Genomic DNA, 6,102 nt, shown 5'->3' with positions numbered 1-6,102 from the left:
TTCCTCTGCATGACCTGTCATTGCCACAGTAAATAGATGAAACCCACTAGCATGAGTAGGAGTTGTTTGAGCCCTGATGTGCCTACTCATTCATGCTTGTTTGTCATGCCTGCTACTGCTTAGAGTTGAGTCAGGTCTGATTCATCGAGGATGAATTGGAATGTGGTGAACATGTCGTACCGTTGAGAGCTAAGTGTGTGAACACGATTTGGTAAGGGTAACGGTGAGAGGCCATGTAGGAGTACATGGTGGGTTGTCTCATTGCAGCCGTTCTCAGGAACTGAGTTCTGTGCTTGTGATCCATGAACAGTTACTACCACGCATTGGAATGCTTAAGTGCCCCTCTCGACTTATTAATCCACTTGATCTCTGTCCAGGAGTTGCAACTAGTTTCTGGTGTTTGTATGTAGTGTTAGTAGTCTACCAAGTGGTACCCTGTACAGGTGGGCTTGGGACAGACTAGGCACCGTGGCACGGTGTACCAAGCGTAGATCCACCCGTCGAGGTGGGCTTGGGAACCCTGCACACATCGTTTGGGGCCGTGAGCGACACCCCGGCCGGATCTCCTTGCGGATGGAACCCGAATAGGCGATAAACCTGGACTAGAGACTTGTGTGGTTAGTCAGGTCGTGGCCGACTCCCTCGCCAGGCTTCCGCTTGAAGGTTGCCGAGGTACATGACGTGTACATGGTGGTAAGTGGCGAAAGCGTGTGTGAAGAAGTACACCCCTGCAGGGTTATCATTATCTATTCGAATAGCCGGATTCCTCGGATATGGAAACTTGGACCCCTTGCATAGTTCATAGACAAGTGAAAGTGGATACTCTAAAATGCACAAGATAAGCGTGAGTGCTATGGATGGCGTTCTCGCAGGGAGACGGGAGCGGATCCATAGTGGTGTATTGGTATGGTGAATTTGTGGACTCGTGTGCGCCACCTCAAAAGAGTTACTTGCAGTCGTAGTTCAGGTAGCCACCGAGTCAAAGCTGGCTTGCTGCAGTTAAACTCCACCTCCCCCTTTGTTGATACCGATGCATATGTAGTTAGTTCTGATGTAAGTCTTGCTGGGTATATTTGTACTCACGTTTGCTTAATTTATGTTTTGCAGAGAGACTCCAGTCTCGCTAGTAGTTCCGCGTGGACTTCGACGTTTAGCTTGTTACCTCAGCTACGATCTTGTGCCCTTGGCAAGATCTGGTAGATAGTCAGGCTTCTCAGCCTTCTTCATTTGTAGTTGTCTGTACTCAGACAAGTTAAGCTTCCGCATGTGCTTTGACTTGTATGCTCTGAATGTTGGGTCATGAGACCCTTGTTTGTAATATCTCGCTCCTCGGAGCCTAATGAATAAATACTTGAGTCGTAGAGTCTTGTTGTGATGCCATGTTGTATTTACACATATCGAGCATATTGTGTGTATGATTGAAATGCTTGGTATGTGTGGGATCCGACAATCTAGTTGTTTATCCTTGGCAGCCTCTCTTATGGGGAAATGTAGTCTAGTGCTTCCATGAGCCATAGTAGTCCGCTACAGCCCGGTTCACCGGAGTCCTGCTAGCCCAGCACTACTGCTCAGGACACTTGACTGGCCGGCATGTGTTTCACTTCGTTCCCGTGTCTGTCCCTTCGGGGAAATGTCACGCGGTGACATCCGGAGTCCTGCCTAGCCTGCTACAGCCCAGGTTACCGGAGTCCTGTTAGCCCAGTGCTACAGCCCGGATTCACACGCTGCTGACCGACATGCTCGAAGTTGATTCACGTATGCCTGTCCCCATGGGTTAGTTCCGCTTTGGGTTCACGACTAGCCATGTCGGCCCGGGTTCTCTGTCATATGGATGCTAGCGACACTATCATATACGTGAGCCAAAAGGCGCAAACGGTCCCGGGCCAGGTAAGGTGGCACCCGTGGGAATACCGTGCGTGAGGCCGCAAAGTGATATGATGTGTTACATGCTAGATCGGTGTGACTTAGGATGGGGTCCTGACAACGGTCATCTATGGGTTTAGTAATCTTTAAAGGAACTTCAGACAAAATAACTTCCTCCTCTCTTATAGCTTCAAAACATTCATAAGCCATGGTTTCAAATTCCGCATCAGATGATGGTTCAACCGAAGTTTCTTCCTCTCTAGGTCTTTTCTGTCTTGTGCCTCTAATTATCGTAGAGCTGGGTCAAACAGAAATAAGCTTAGCCATCGATAAAAAAGAGAACAAATGCAAAAAATGGAAAGATTGCACACATACCAAGATGCTACTTCGGTTGCTTCATTCTCTAAACTTGCTGCATTCTCCTCTGCTGCATTCTCCTCTAAACTTGCTGCATTCTTCTCTACTACTGCATTCTCCTCTACATTTGCTGTTGCCCATTGTTCCTCTTCTCCAAATGATGCATCAACTGTATTGGTACAACGCCTAGCAATATGCCCTAGGATACCACATCTTTTGCACTTACACTATTTTTTTACACGACCCTCTTCACCAGCTCTTATCCTATTTTTCATTGGTCTTCCTGGTGGTCTAGTCAGTACAAGAGAACAAAGTCTGAACAATTGGTCTACTATATTCCATTGGTCTTTTCCCAAGAGTGCAGGCACATTTTCCGCATAAGCAGCCCTAAATTGGGCAACAGAGAAATATTCAGAGCAATACTGATCTACTTCACCATCTTCACCTCCAATAACAGTCATGAGATGTAGGGCATGTATGCACGGTTTCCCGAGGATCTGCCATTGCCTACAACTGCATTTCTTAGTTGCAAGGTTCACTGGATATCTCCATTCCCTATTTTTACTGTCAGTGTATGTCACCTCAGCCTTGTATGTCGACGGTCGAATGCATTTCATCCTTAGTCATCTTGCCTTGGCATGCAATGCCTTAATCAGAGATGGGAGCATAAGATGGCCAACATATTGTGTTTCTGCAATTCTTTTACGAAGAGCCATCTTTACCATGATCATCTGCCTGATCTTATCAAATACTTGCCACAACAAAAGCCCTTTCACTAACTTGAACTTTGCATTGAAACACTCAACGGGGTTATTCGTTACATAGTATACTTTGCAGATTTCATTGAATTTGCTTCTTGACCATAGCTTTCCATGATGTTCATCTATGTACTCCTTCACCAAAGTATTATGAGCATACAACACTCTCAAATGGTGCTCATGCTTCCTCAAGTTGCATGTGTATAATGCTGGCCATAGATTCTCATCATAAACTTTGCCTTTGAATTTTTTTAAAATTCTGCGCTAGGTGTCGCATACATTCCCTATGTTCCACTCCAGGGAATACAATTTCTACTACAGTTTCTAAACTCTTGCAAGCATCTGTGTGTATAACTAAACCTCAGGGTGTACCTATAATGTTGCACAACTGCTGCAGAAACCAAGACCCAACTCTCCTCACACTCTACCTCCAACACACCAAATGCAACTGGGAATAGCCAGTTGTGTCCATCAACTGCAGAAGCTGCTACAAGCTGGCCTCTCCATCTTCCATTCAAAGTAGTTGCATCGACAGCCAAATAGGGCCTTGCTACCTCTTGAGCATGCATTGGTTTTCCCTTGAAGAGGAAAGGGTGATGCAGCAAAGTAGCGTAAGTATTTCCCTTAGTTTTTGAGAACCAAGGTATCAATCCAGTAGGAGACTACACGCAAGTCGCCTAGTACCTGCACAAACAAACAAGAACCTCACAACCAACGCGATAAAGGGGTTGTCAATCCCTTCACGGTCACTTACGAAAGTGAGATCTGATAAAGATAATAAGATAAATATTTTTGGTGTTTTTATGGTATAGATTGGAAAATAAAGATTGCAAAATAAATAGTAAACTAGAATTGTAGATTGGAAACTTATATGATGTAAAGTAGACCCGGGGCCATAGGTTTCACTAGTGGCTTCTCTCAAGATAGCAAGTATTACGGTGGGTGAACAAATTACTGCCGAGCAATTGATAGAAAAGCGCATAGTTATGATGATATCTAAGGCAATGATCATGAATATAGGCATCATGTCCGTGACAAGTAGACCGAAACGATTCCACATCTACTACTATTACTCCACACATCGAACGCTATCCAGCATGCATCTAGAGTATTAAGTTCATAAGAACGGAGTAACGCTTTAGGCAAGATGACATGATGTAGAGGATAAACTCAAGCAATATGATATAAACCCCATCTTTTTATCCTCGATGGCAACAATACAATACGTGCCTTGCTGCCCCTGCTGTCACTGGGAAAGGACACCGCAAGATTGAACCCAAAGCTAAGCACTTCTCCCATTGCAAGAAAGATCAATCTAGTAGGCCAAACTAAACCAATAATTCGAAGAGACTTGCAAAGATATCAAATCATGCATATAAGAATTCAGAGAAGAATCAAATAATATTCATAGATAATTAAGTCATAAACCCACAATTCATTGGATCTCGGCAAACACACCGCAAAAAGAGTTACATCAAATAGATCTCCAAGAAGATCGAGGAGAACTTTGTATTGAGATCCAAAGAGGGAGAAAAAGTCATCTAGCTAATACTATGGACCTGAAGGTCTGTGGTAAACTACTCACACATCATCGGAGAGGCTATGGTGTTGATGTAGAAGCCCTCCGTGATCGAATCCCCCTCCAGGGGAGCGCCGGTAAAGGCCCCAAGATGGGATCTCACGGGTACAGAAGGTTGCGGCGGTGGAAAAGGTGTTTCGTTGCTCCCCCCGAAGGTTTTAGGGTATAAGAGTATATATAGGCGAAAGAAATAGGTCGGTGGAGCTGCGAGGGGCCCACGAGGGTGGGGGGCGCGCCCATCCCCCTAGGGCGCGCCCTCCTGCCTCGTGGCTCCCTCGCTGCTTCCTTGACGTCCACTCCAAGTCTCGTGGATCATGTTTGTTCCAAAAAAGATCCTCGCGAAGGTTTCATTCCGTTTGATATTCCTTTTCTGCGAAACACTGAAATAGGCAAGAAAACAACAATTTGCACTGGGCTTTCAGTTAATAGGTTAGTCCCAAAAAATAATATAAAAAGGTATATTAAAGCTCATTAAACATCCAAAACAGATAATATAATAGCATGGAACAATCAAAAATTATAGATACATTGGAGACGTATCAAGCATCCCAAGCTTAATTCATGCTCGTCCTCGAGTAGGTAAATGATAAAAACAATTTTTTTGATGTGGAATGCTCCCTAACATAATTTTCAATGTAATTCTCTTTATTGTGGCATGAATATTCATATCCGAAAGATTCAAGATAAAAGTTTAATATTGACATAAAAATAATAATACTTCAAGCATACTAACTAAGCAATTATGTCTTCTCAGAATAACATGGCCAAAGAAAGCTATCCCTACAAAATCATATAGTCTGGCTATGCTCTATCTTCATCACACAAAATATTTAAATCATGCACAACCCCGATGACAAGCCAAGCAATTGTTTCATACTTTTGATGTTCTCAAACTTTTTCAATCTTCACGCAATACATGAGCGTGAGCCATGGATATAGCACTATAGGTGGAATAGAATGGTGGTTGTGGAGAAGACAAAATGGAGAAGATAGTCTCACATAAACTAGGCGTATCAACGGGCTATGGAGATGCCCATCAATAGATATTAATGTGAGTGAGTAGGCATTGCCATGCAACGGATGCACTAGAGCTATAAATGTATGAAAGCTCAACAAAAGAAACTAAGTGGGTGTGCATCCAACTTGCTTGCTCACGAAGACCTAGGGCATTTTGAGGAAGCCCATCATTGGAATATATAAGCCAAGTTCTATAATGAAAAATTCCCACTAGTATATGAAAGTGACAACATAGGAGACTCTCTATCATGAAGATCATGGTGCTAATACAAGTGTGGAAAAAGGATAGTAGCATTGCCCCTTCTCTCTTTTTCTCTCATTTTTTTATTTGGGGCTTTTGTCTTTTTTATGGCCTCCTTTTCTTTCTTTTTTTCTTTTTTGTCCGGAGTCTCATCCCGACTTGTGGGGGAATCATAGTCTCCATCATCCTTTCCTCACTAGGACAATGCTCTAATAATGATGATCATCACACTTTTATTTACTTACAACTCAAGAATTACAACTCGATACTTAGAACAAAATATGACT

Source organism: Triticum aestivum, chromosome 3A, assembly GCF_018294505.1.
Source record: "Triticum aestivum cultivar Chinese Spring chromosome 3A, IWGSC CS RefSeq v2.1, whole genome shotgun sequence".
Classification (NCBI taxonomy): Eukaryota; Viridiplantae; Streptophyta; class Magnoliopsida; order Poales; family Poaceae; genus Triticum; species Triticum aestivum.
This window is presented reverse-complemented; position numbering follows the sequence as displayed.